Here is a 13,892-nt window from a genome sequence, read left to right as displayed (position 1 = left end):
TTTCACTACTGCTTAAGTAGTGTTCATTGTTGCGATGATTGCTTTTATATTCACGTCTTTATCCGCAGTTCAGATATATGACTTTCATATATTCACAGCCGTTTTAAGAGCGAATTTTTTTTATCACCGCGTGGGAGGTGGCACATGATCGGAAAAATCACTATCCTCATATTTCGCTCAGAGATACCTTAGGGTAAGTCTATAAACGTGGTATAATTTTTTTGTTCAGAGCTGTTTTTATTTTCTAGAAAATCACCAAACACTGTATCGAGCCCCAACCGCCATAAAATGACCGAAATGAAGTCGACGAGTAGGGCAACAAAACCTTTATTCCTCAAAAGCGCAAAAGAAAGCAAGTCTTTCTGAATTTTATCTATTTGTATACGAGGTATTAAAAAATGATTTGAATCTAATAACGGGCTTGTTGACATAACTATGAATTATTGGCGAATATTTGAAAATAGCCAAAATTTGATTGATTAAAAATTACATTTTGGAGCAGTTTTTCAATAAAAATTTTTCCTACCTGGTATAACTCGGAATCACTTGAGATGAGCATTTTTACGAAGTGGAAAGAATGGTCTTTCCATGGATATAAAAATTAATTTGGGGCTCTTAATTACTGCGAAGAAGTAGCCCGGTCTATTTCGTGCAAATCGCAATGCCGCCATGTAAACAACCGCAGATAATCCAATTAGGCTTTTTATTATCGAAGCCATAATTCCGACAAAATCTTATCGCTTTGACCTATACTAGATTGTAAACTGGATTTCTTAGGCTCACCTGGCGAAAAACACCTTTCTAAGATTGGTTCCTTGCCTCAATCTTGTTATAAAGAGACTTGACAACAGCTTCGATAGTACAGCACTACAGGCGGTGTATACCAAATCACAGTGAAAACATCTCACGAAGGTTCCTGCCGGAAACGTCGCATTGCTGGACAGTTATAAACATATTCAGCTTGGAACACTCACATTTTACAAGTCTTCCTTTCACAATAAGAATGGAAGTTTGTTTTTTATAGAACGAGCCAGAGCATCCTGACAGATGAAATGAATCATTGACGTTCGTTTTTTGCGATGGTGTCACGCAATAACATGTCACTCGAAAGGAGGCTCGGTTACCAATACGCTCTTATTTTCTTTCCTTCTTATCCCCTATTTTTTATTTCCGGGAAAAAGTTTTAAATCCAGAATTTAAAATTACCGTTGTTTGCATTTTTTAAGCGCGATACCACTCATGCGTCACCCTAGACTGCTAAATGAATTAGGTATATGTTACTACAGCATAGAGGAAATTTCACTGCATTAATTTTCAACGACGTAAAAAAATGTGTTATCCTATTTTGTAAATTGTGACGGCTTGCAGGGTAGACAGGTGCGGGAGTGGAAAAATTACATTGGGAGTAGCTTTCTAAAATACTCAGCGCTAAAAAAATTAATTAGATAAGGCACAGTTTCTAACCATATAATGAGCGTCGCGCCATAAATTTTCCAAAGCAAACTAAAATGGTGTTTTCGTTTGGCCGCCGATTTTTTTAAGAGGTGAGCGTACCAAATGGAAATCAATTGCTCCTTTCAAAGATTAGTTGGGGGATGCTGCTCCCAAGATAAGCGAAGTCGAGCTGCAGGAAAAGCTCCTCTTATAGTCCCTCTGCGCTTATGTGAGAAAGACATCTCAGCACACAAACAGGCTGTGGGCGTGAATGATGTTGAATCGGAAGTCGATCTCGTTTTAGCACGGGCATCGATATTCACGTTGCCTTCCAATATTTCGGACATGACTATCTGCCCAGCCCATCGCTCCTCTTTGGGCATTGGATGGCGAAGAGGCTCGCAACGGTGCCGTGTTCCATCCGAATTATCGAGGCATGCCAAGGAAGGGAAATCACGAAAGGGTGACCGTGGTATAAACAAAGCGCTTTCGAAGGCAATCCTTCGACGCACGGGAATATTCCTCCCTGTTGGGTCTGGTAAGTCTTTGTAATGTGTTAATTTACAATAGGACGCTATGACAAACAGGACAAGAAGTTACTAGTAAAAACAAAATTGGCACATTTAAATTAGTACTACCACTAAAGCACACATTTAACCAGCCATTTAATTTTGTAGCGTGAGCTAGTTTAATCAAATTATTTTTTATCATATTAAAAGAGATTTCTTAAAAGATAAAACGGTAAAAACGAACGATAAAATCCGACGTTTCGGAGTAGTCATGACTCCATTATCAAGGTAAAAGTTTAAAACATGCAAATAACAGTATTTAAGCGATGTGGCGCGAAGAATTAACATAATAGGTGCGAAGATTATACAAATACTTTCGCACGAATAGAGTCCGATTGCACGTTCAGGTTTGGCTTTAAAGTTCTTATATGAAGCATTTCGTACAATAAGCAGTCAAATTTGTTCCTGCACTTCTTAAGAACTTCGAAGCATTTCAGTAGGTCCTGAGGGATCGTCCCGTGTATGTTCTTGCAATGTTTGGCAATGGCTGAGGACTGTTGTTTATGTCCTTTTACACAATTGTGTAAATGTCCGCGTGTGTATCCTATATAACCTGCATCGCACAGGTCACATTGGTATTTATAAACAACACACTGTTCATTTACGATCGATGGCTTTGCTTCTTTCACATTCAGTTCTTGATCAATTTTTCGGCTGACAAATACGGGCTGGATGTTGGTGTTCACTTTTAGGCTCAGATCCTTGAGTTGTCCTTTCACAAAATTTGCTGAGGTTTGGTCTTTAAATGGTAGAACCACTCGAATTGTGTCATCCGTCCCTTTAGTTGGTAATAATGGTCGCTGCTGGTCACAAACCTTTGAGTCAACGAAATTTTTGGTGGCAGAGTCGATGAGGTGTTTGGGGTACTTTAAACGCGAGAATACTGTCTTCAATCGGTCACATTTGTCTGAGAAGTGTGACCAAGAAGAAGATAAACGATGTACTCGGCCCAGCATAGTTCGGAGTAAACCCTGTTTGTACCGATTGTCAACGTGACTTTGGTAATGTAAGAGGAGACTTGAATTCGTGGGTTTTACGTACACCTTTGTCTCTATTTGGGGCGATCGGTTCAGTAACTGGATGCCCAAAAAAGGGAGCATGCCATTGCATTCGGTTTCCATCGTAAATTTTACGGAAGAATGTGCCTTGTTAAGAGTGTCCAGGAAGTTAGATGCTGTTGCGATATTTGGCATGATAGTAAGTGTATCATCAACGTACCTTCGATAGAAGGAAGGAAGTTTACCCTCTCGCTCGAGGTTTTCTTCAATTGAAGACATGAACACATTAGCTAGCAGGGGACCAAGGAGGGAACCCATGGCCACGCCATCCGTCTGTTCGTAAAGTGCTCCATTATACTGGAAGAGTTGTCCTTTTGTAGCTACACTGAGAAGGTCAACAAGGTCCGTTTTGGTCAGGTTCAGGTCATAGGTTGAATTAAACCAGTCGTTGTCAAAAGCTCTGTTCGCGAGTATCTCAATTGTTTCATCCAAGGGTACGTTGGTAAAGAGGGAGGACACGTCGTAAGAAACCAGAATGTCGCCGTTTGATATTTTCAATTCGCGAATTTCGTCGGCAAATTAAAAAATGTCAGTTACTGTGTAGCGATTCAGAGAGAGAGGCTTTAGTTTAGTGTCGAGCCATTTCGCCAGTGCATGGTTGTAAGTTTGCGTTGCTGATAGTATAGGGCGCATCGCCAAGCGCTCCTTGTGTGTTTTCGGTAAGCCGTACAAATGCGCTAATCTGGAACCTGTAGGACGAACAGTATCTGCTATGGACTTAGGCAGAATTCTTCGAACAATGGCGTCTAAATCTTTCTCTTTCTTTAGGAGGGGGTGGTAATATGTTGGCGGCCTACCTTTACTGGAGGGCCTTTCCAGGGGAACAGCTTGAAATTTACTGGAATCATTGATGGAAGCTTCGGATAATAGTCGCAGATATTCGGACTTATTCATTACGACTACTCCCGATCCTTTATCTGGTTTGGTGATGACGATGTCGTCACGTCGTTTCAGTTGTTCGATGGCAACCAAAATTGTCTTGGGAGGTTTCTGTACTTTGCGCTGGATGTAATTCAGAGCTGTTATTTGCATGTTTTTAAACTTTTACCTTGATAATGGAGTCATGACTACTCCGAAACGTCGGATTTTATCGTTCGTTTTTACCGTTTTATCTTGTTGTATTTTTGTGATAATAATGAAAAAATCCCTTTCAGTCTCCATATGCACAGTTCTAAAAGATCTGCTTTGTCTGCCAAAATTTTGGACACTGATATTATTTTATGTACTCTATGTGATTGGTGCTTCACTCGCGATCAACGAGTATAATCCTAATGATATCAGCGACTGTTATCCATATGAAGCTAAATTAGTCAAAGCTCAAATTGGTCTTGAAATGCCAAATTTATTTTCTATGATGGTGCTAGTATTACTTCTAAATTACACTAACGTCCGTGAAACGAAACCGTTTTGCGCGTGGGTATTGTTAAAGGGAGCTCTAATTTTATTTTGTTTTTGTTTTTTCGCTACCGTGGTCTTTAACATGATTAGGGTAAGTACTGCTTTGATTTCTGTTCCAGCTGCAAACAGGAAAGTAACGAAGGCCCTTATCATTAACGACGTTTTGGTACTGCCCTTTTGTAGAAAAATAGTTGAACTCCTATGGAAAAAATTATTCTTCGATGAAAAGCGTATCATTGGGAAGATAAGGAGAAACAGTGGTACACGCCAAATTACTTTCGTCGTTTAACTCAATAGTTATTTTCTACATTTCTGTCAGGTGTATAAAAATATAGGTTTGTCATCATTGAGCTTCCACCGGTAGTTAGTGTGATAGGATATTTTTAATTAGTCTGTCTATCGAAAGTAATCCAGGAATGCATTAGTTATTACTCAGACTACAAGGTGAGATTGAGACAGGTCGCGCCACTATCTTAACCAATCTTAACTCTTTTACATATTTCTTGAATGATGGTTGTGTGATTAATTATAGACCATATTGGTGTTGACACGACACCAACCAAGTGTAATTATAAAATTAAATCAAGTTAGTGTTAAGTAACATCAATTAGGTGTAGGCAAAGTACTGTATAACACCTTGCTGGAGTTTTTTTACCCTCTCCCTATGAAAAGAAATCCCCTGCAAGGGTTCAACACCACCGGTTTGTAAAGCACACTGAGTAGTGTAAGTGTGTAAAATTCAGTGTTAAATAACACCAAACAAGTGTGAAATGTCTTAAACGCTGGGTTTTCTTTTTCAAACAGATCTGAAGTAGAATAATGGCGTAGAAGCTGAGAAATCACAAAAATATTCTTGACATTTCTTTCCTATCCTTTTGTAATGAAAGTACGTCAGTTACATGTGAATCTGCTGTTGTCAGGTGGCGAAAATCGACCGTCGCCTGCCAAAAGGAGAATCCTGAAACGGGTGAATTTTCTCCAGAGAGGCGATTCCGAAGACATGGTGTTAAAAGTATGCCGTGAAGTTGTCATTTGTGATACGTCGACTACGAATTTCAGGCTACAAGCAAGCTAAAATTCTTGATGCATAAGTTTACAAAAAAGCGTTCATTGATCGATGCTGAATTTTGTAGTAAGAAACTCTACCAATGAAAACGTATATTGGTACGAGTTACGCCCAAATATTTATATTATTGCAGACATAAAAAGTAGAGGATGGAGTGTGTCGGCTTGCCATGTGAATGATCATTGCGATCACGAACCTATCAACGCTGAGGCAACGAGTTTTAACTAACTAAGCGCCGCATCGGCTAGTCGAAAAATTTAATAAACGCTGCGGCACTTTATCGAGTAAACATTGCATCATAGTATCATTGGCTAAATTAACAAATTCTTGGCGTTTTTCGGAGTTTTGTTGCAGAATTTTCCACTGCGTTAAGGAAAATCTCTGCTGAACGCTGGTTCGACAATTAATAGGACTGTATCTTTCCGATTTCTTGCGTTTATTTACGATCCATACAATATCCGGACTTTTTACATTCAATCGTTCTCCAGTCTTCTGTGACAAGATAGTGATTCTATTTATCTGCTATTACAACGGAAATACAAGCCTAAACTACGTTAATCCAAGATTATCATTACTTATTCGTGATTTACTAAAATCCCAAGTTATTTCCTGTCAACTTGATTTTTTAAAATGGCACATTTGCATTTAAACGAGCTATTCGCTCATATGCGATATGTGGTTAAATAATGTTACTTACTTACTTACTTACTTACTTACTTACTTACTTACTTACTTACTTACTTACTTACTTACTTACTTACTTACTTACTTACAGGAAAAAACTGTTTCCCATTATACGCCGATCAACACTTCTGTAATTTACACCCGCACGCACGCACCATTTGCTGCACGAATGAAACATCACGCAACGTCACAGGATGTTCCAACCCAAACGCGCACGCACAATTTCCCCAGGCAATTCCTTATCTAATTATTTCAGACCATTATTGATTTTCTCTATCACGAACATTCTTACTACAAGTCTGCTATTACCGTGCTACGCTCAATTATACATCTAAATCTTAAGTAACCCAACTGTAATCAAAACCTCAGCTTTATTACTAAATTAGAAAATAGAGTGTCACGCTATACGATTACAAGATTATCACGACAAGTTTTTTATCACTCGCAGTCTTCTCGTCCAATCAGAGGATAGCGAGGAAGAAGAGTTGAAAGTGACGGGTGTTGGTTTAGAGAACTCACATTGTTGTCGGACAGTTCAAACTGATACTCTAAATTTCAGGGAAGTCAATTTGCACCGCGATCTAGGTATTTTCACGGTCAGAAAAACATTCTAGTATTATGATGTGAATTCAATTATTTTTTCTTGTGATGATGTGAGAGAGTGGATGAAGAAAGAGGGATTTAAAGGATTTGCCGACGTCTTCTTTGGTAAGCCGATGTTTTAGTCACGTTTCATAAAGTTTTTACAGGACAAGGCAACTCCAAACTGTTACAAATAAGGACGTTTGATGTAGATGTACTCCAGATAACTTTTCACTTGTTTGAAGATACGAATTCAAACGACTGTGCAATTTCTCTAAGAGAGTCTGCTTGAAATGCACCGTGACACTTACGTATCTTCTTCACTAACCGAAAATCCAATTTGGCGCCAAATGACAATCACCTTGATGGTTATAAATACTTTCTTTTCAAGTTCTTATCTTCTTTGCTTGTTTTGTTTCTTTTTCTATTGGGTTTTTACTTTTTCTTGAACACCAAAAGACGAGTTAGTTGATGGAGAAGAGACACTGAAAAGCCTCGTGTCCCCGGAGGGTGTCCGTGCTAAACTACTCGCCAAGATCGAGAAGCTCAAAGCGAGCGAGCAGTCGTCGTTTCCGTTGCCCGGAATAACCATGAGATTCCGGAGAATGAACCACTGGCGCACAGTACACCAACTTGCAGCAAAAACCTGGACGATTCAAACGACATAAGCTCACGCGAAGAGAGGCAACGATTTATAGTTAACTACAAACTAACTAGAGTATAGCAGGTAATTTAGTGTTCACAACTGAGTTGAAAAAGTAAATTGGCCACCGTAAAGGGTAAAAAAGCTGACGCAATATTCCGTAATAACGCTCATTGTGCTGACGTATGAACCATTTCAGGTATAGCTATTAAAAATTCCCTTAAAGTAGCACTCCGCTGCTCCAGGAACTCTATCAATTAATCACTCCATTTTACAAATTTATAGTTTTTCTATAGCCTGTGAGTGTCTACTTGCCTTAGACTATTTTCACTGTAACTTCTGCTTAACTTTCACTGATTTCAAGTTTCCATTCTATTTTTGGAGCATGATTGAACAGAGTTTCTATGGTCACTGTTATCCCCAACCATTCAATCATGTTGTGGACTCCCAAAGTTATTTAAATCGGATTTTCCGCTTTTTACTAGCTCCAAAGTTGAGTGGATTTAATATTTAATACCGCTCATTACTTGGAACATGAAGGGAACCAGCAGAGGATGACAAGTGGCTGACAAAAAAAACAACAACAACAACAAAAACAATTTTACTTCCATGTTTCCTTTGAAGTGAAACTGTTAAAGATAAAACTTGGATAAGATCCATGGAGGCAACATGACGCCAGAGATTAGCTAGAAATAAGAGAAAACGGGCAGAAAAAAAGGCGACCGGAGAAATATGCAGTTCAAGAGTTAAAACAAGAAAAATACAAAAGACAGGCAACAGAAGAGAAATTGCTTTACACTGAAAAAAAGAAGGATAAATTTTACCAAATGTGGCGCCAAGTAGAGCGAGAAAAAGAAAAAATAACTTCAGTCCCAGATGTCTCTAGAAAAGAAATCAAGCAATAACTTTTCAAAAGGTGTTGTTTTCATTAAATCACTACTGGATATTCCCAGGGAAATTTTAAATTTGGATTGTGATTCAAATGTTACCTTGGGAGAAGGAAAATTTGACCAAGTATCACTTGCCTCCTACAGAGGGTTACATGTTGCAGTGAAGCAGTTTCATGCTGCTGTCTCACAAGCAGAAATAGAACATGAGGCAAACATTATGTCTTCTTTCAAGCACTTAAATCTACCAGTTCTCTTTTGTGTTTCTTGTCCGGAAAAGCCTTATCTGCTTGTCTTACAATTCTATAAAGTAGCAGGCAAAGCATTCAATATAAAAGATTGCCTTCAGCCTTTCTTTTGGCAGTGCTTAACTATAGAATAAATGACTGATACAGTTTTGTTTCCTTATCTAATTACTCTGTAGAATGCTACTGCAGCAAAAAAAGTGGCCGGCAAGGCAAGGACAGGAATGCCTCTCTTCATCATATTTGAGGGGAAATCAAAGTATGCTCCTCATACCATATCTTAATCAGCAGGGAACAGGAGCTCTTGATAAAAACAAATGGGGGGCACACAGAGGCGCTGATTACTTTTTTATTGTTGTATTTTGTGTGTAATGTGGAGTATCCGAAAGAATGTTTGAACGTGTATCTCTTCTTGCAGAGATACATTTTAAAAGTTTGTGATAATGCAAGACTGCCAACAAAATTATTGCAATTTTTGAACGAACTAAACTGCTAAGACTTTATTTTTTATGTTTCGTTGGTGAGTTTGAGATTGAAAATAATAAAAGTGAGAACAAGAGAACCCATCGCATTCAATTGTATTTGCAGCTTCGGCGTTAATTTCACTATCAAGAGTGTTATTACAACGCATAGGGTGTTGTTTGATAATACTGGTGGAAGTGCTGATTTACGCCAATTGAGTGTAAAATTCATAACAGTGTAAAATCACGTTCTCTCGGTGTTGACACAGCTGCAATGCATTTTACACCAATTCAGTATGAAGAGACACTCTTTTAGTGTTAGAGTACACTAGAACAGTGATAAGTCAGCACTTGGTGTATAGTTACACTTCAGTTACACGACATAAATAGAGATTACTTCATGGAAAATGCGCGCGTACGATTTTTATTCACGAGTTGTGTAGTATCAGAAAACGAACGAGTGAGTTTTCTGATACGTATCAACGAGTGAATGAAAATCGTACAAAGCATTTTCCATGCTGTAATGTGTTTATTTCATAGGTGCTGAGATTTTTTCGTGTTGTCTTTGGTAGACAAATAGCACAAATGGGGCGATGAAAAGCGTAAAAAGTAGTTCTAGGAGATAATAAATTCGCTAATGAATTCATTTAACTCAGTCGCTGGAATATCTACAATTTTCCTGTCTTCGTCCTTCGTTTTCAAAAATCTTTCAAGCAATCTTATATCTCTTTCAGTTTTTTGAGCGGTATTTTTGTTTTCGTGTTCTAAAATGAATTCTTCAACTGAGTAAACAGAAGCGAACCTTCCCTCGGCCATTTTTCAAAGCGCGCGGGTTTTGTGCAACGGCTCTCGCATGACGTTCTCTTCAGTACGTTCATTCATCATTAGTGAAATTTCGTCGTTCGCGTTGCTGATTGGACGAGCGATAATTTTTCACGGTGAAATTTTGTCGTTCGTACTCCTGATTGGCTACATTTAGAATCAGTACGAATTTTATTCACAACGATTTTTGTGGGTAAATCTCGGTACCTATGAAATAAAAACGAATTTACACCATGTTGGTGTGAAAGAACACCGTTTCAGCGTTGATGAAACACCAAAATGGTGCTCACACAGTTGCAAAAATTTACATTTTTTGGGTGTCACCATAACACCCCGACTTTTTGTGTGAACTGAAAGAGAAAAAAAATGATTTCGAAATTATTTTCTTTTTTCTCTTTCAGCTCCAAAAGCCCAACAAAACTTCGCATGTTTGCTCATGGTGATAATGACTACAGTTATGTACATGCAAGGTAAATAAATACTGCGTAGTATGCCTGAGACTTAATACTGTAATCACAACAAGGAGACAACGAGGTTGAAAAATTGACATCTGTCTTTATTCCACGGTAAATGCGTTAAACCATTATTTAGTGCTTTCTACTCCAAATGGAGACACTAAAATGACGCTCCTCACTGCGAGTGATCATGAAAATTTCATTAAGATCCCGTGACAATTTTCCAGCAACACAAGACACTCCTGGGTGGAGAGGCATTAGGGAAAATAAATTGTCATGCCAAAGATATCAGAAAAATTACTCATCAAAGGTCTGGGTATGACTCGTATATATCAACTGAAGTACGGCGTGCTAAGCCCTAAACCCATTTATAATTAGTTCTCATCCAATGCAGGTGGGGTAAGGGTTGTTCAATAGATCTGGTACTCCGGAGGACCTCAAATCGTGACCCTGCTGGAAACGAGCACCGTTCGTCGTGCCATATACATCATAAGTAAAAAAGAAAAAACAAACCAACAAATAGACGAAAGTAAATGTGCAAAAATCGTAAAATATCAGCCTCCTGTATATTAACGTAAAGGAAAGAAGATTTTTGTTTTAGATTCTAGCTGGCCCTTTTCCCCAATGCCTTCCCTAACGCTCCAAAGCACAAACATTTACAAAAGCTCCTGACCACTGAAGCCATACCTTAATTGACGTCACATACATTTTGACTTTTTGACTTTTAAGTTCACAAGACGGATGATAAACATGCAACATCCAACTTTGGCAAGTAACGTTATATTGTCTTTTTTAAAAACATCTTCATCTTCCGTTGAGACTTACTCTAATAAGGTTTTATAAAAAACAACGAACATGGAGTTCAGTCATTATACATATGAGACAAAAAAGAAATCTGTTATTTGTCTTGAAAAATAGCTCATTACATTTCATTTGCCGATGTCAAAGGATCTGCTCTCCTGAAAAAAGGAGATAATCAAGACAACAGCTACAAAAATGAAACCAACGATTAAGCGGGTTCATTTTTTTTCACTTTGTGAATGCACAACGATCGCTGTCCACACGGGTGTTCTAGCCAAAAATCATATTTGGCCTGTGGCGACGCGAAAAAACAGAATTGGAGAACAACTAAACTATTGGAAAATGTGTCCTAAACCCTCTCCATAGGAAAAAAAGAAAAGAAAACTTTTTTTCCGACGGGAGGTCGAGAGGACCGCTCTTAGCGAAAGCGGCACTTAATCAACATGCAAGACGATACACGACTACCGAAAAACTCCCTTTTCTTTTAAACCGAGTGTGCATTCCGAACACTGTGATTGACAGCTGTCAGAACCGATACAATAGTTATTCATAAACCGTTTGTTCTGGAAAGTACGCCAATGTAATCTTTAAATAACCTAGCTCAGTCAGTTAGCAAAGTATGACGTAATGTCTCATTTTGGTAAGAACAATTTTGGCGAAAGTCCAGGATTTGACGCAGTTACGATTTGATTCACAGAAAGTCCGGCCGCTGCAGATCAACACTGTGAGTATTTCCTCTTGCAAAACTTATCAAAATCTGAATGGATAGCAAGTTTTACACTCAAAGCTGTAATATAAAGCGAGGAATTGGGTCTATAGTGGTTGGCCTTGATTATAAACCCCTGGAAATAATTCTGTAAAATTCTTAGCACACCACAATCCCAAAGCCAAACCTCCCGAGAAAAGTTTCTTTCCGTTTTTTTGCCTTGTTTTGGTTGTTCTACTTCCTACATGAGAGTGTTCACTTGATGTTACGGGAACGTCAACCATACCCCTTACAAGCCTTACTGATTACGATTTTTTAAGGTCTAGAGTTTAACAGCGGTAACTATTTGTCAAAAGTAAGTCTTCCTAGTTCAAGGTTTAATCTAGAGATGAATTAAGAATTCTATACTACTGCTAACTTGGCTCAAAGTTTAAGCACCCTGTGCTCGAAACTTTTGCAGCTGATCACTCATCCGCTGGAAAGAAAAAAAATAGATGAATAAACAAATAGTACATCATTTAATGACGATTACCATTTTGCAGACTCAAGCACCTTCGGGATTGAATTTGCATTTGATTGAAGTCCAGGATTTGAACGCTGTTACAATTTGATTCACAGAAAGTCAGGCCGGTGCAAATCAACACTGTGAGTATTTCCTCTTGCAAAACTTATCAAAATCTGTATAGATAGCAATTTTTACACTCAAAGCTGTAATATAAAGTGAGGAATTGGGTCTTTAGTTGTTCGCCTTGATTATAAACCCCTCCAAATAATCAAGGACTAAAAGGAACACTAGACGACATATCGAGTTTCTCCAAACGCTTCCTCCTTCGTCTGGCTGCCTCCTGCTCACCTTGTACCAGAACATATGCGACCAATGGAGGATTTTTTAGCTGTTAAAGATTGCCATTGAATAAGCCATTTCTGCTATCCCTCGACGAGGTGATGAAACAGGTTTTGCATGAGGTTTGCCCTGATCATTTTAGGGGACTTTTTGTAAATTACCAATAGTTGTCCAAATGAATACACGTAAATTATGATCACTAAGGTGCTCGGTTTCCGACTAGACTTCACTGGCAAAAAGTGTAGTGATCTAAATTTCGTAAACAGAAATGTCATTGTCGACGAAGCAGCGGTCGTGTTTGTGTTTGAAACATAACTCTTATATCCATGCGACCTTTGCCACAGGATAAAGATATTCCGGCTGAAATTAAGCTGATGTGAGCGCCATCCATGAAGATAATAATAATATATGTAACGTTATCAACAATAACAATAACGATTGTTTTACTAGTTTTTAACTCGTGAATTGCGCGCATGCGCAAGAGCGAGTTATAGATACGATGTGGGGAATGGCATTCGCTCGCTCGCTCGCTCGATTGGTCGATTCCTGTAAACTTTTTTTAGATTTTAGGCTTTTGAGTGCATTTTATAGTTTTTGGCGAGCAATAAACAGACGAAATGGCGACCTTTGTTGCTAAGAATAGTGGTGGGGTGAAAAAGAAGCCAATGATAATCTTAAAAGAGTTTTTTTTTCGTTTTAGTTTCAACAAGCGGCGCCAGCGACTGGCAGGCATTCAAGGATTCACACTGAAATAACAGAACAACCTTCGTTTTTCATAAAATTGTAATTTACAATCCTTGAACTTGAAAACAATCCGAAGATTCATTGAAAATATCACTTACTGCGAAGCGCTCGGAGTTTACAGATGTTCAAAAGCTTTTTCTGTTATAGCGTGAGATTGAGGACAAAATTGATCATTACGTTTCGTCGCGTGTGTTTTTCCTGTGAGAAGCAACAAAAGATGCCGGCGACTGACGAAATAACAAGTTAACACGAAAATCAGATAACACCTAAACAAACAATTTTAGCTACCGATTTTCAGTGAATTTTTAAAGAACAATTTTCTTTTAAGTTTCAAGACAATTTGAAGATTCAACATACAAACAACGTACTAAAATGCGAAAGTTACACACCACAAAATTGATAAATAGGCCTGAAATGAAATTCTATCTTGTTATTGATCATACGTTGCCTAGCACGTGACCTAAATCTACCCAGGCGGAGATCCAAAATGACG

At 38.4% G+C, this 13,892-nt stretch overlaps 1 pseudogene; it reads right to left on the bottom strand.

Annotated features, from left to right (window-relative positions):
- Positions 1-2,200: 2,200 nt before the first annotated feature.
- LOC131785104 (uncharacterized) lies at positions 2,201-3,694 on the bottom strand (annotated as a pseudogene).
- Between the last annotated feature and the right edge of the window lie 10,198 nt (positions 3,695-13,892).

Source organism: Pocillopora verrucosa, chromosome 4 (assembly GCF_036669915.1).
Source record: "Pocillopora verrucosa isolate sample1 chromosome 4, ASM3666991v2, whole genome shotgun sequence".
NCBI lineage: Eukaryota > Metazoa > Cnidaria > Anthozoa > Scleractinia > Pocilloporidae > Pocillopora > Pocillopora verrucosa.
This window is presented reverse-complemented; position numbering and strand designations above follow the sequence as displayed.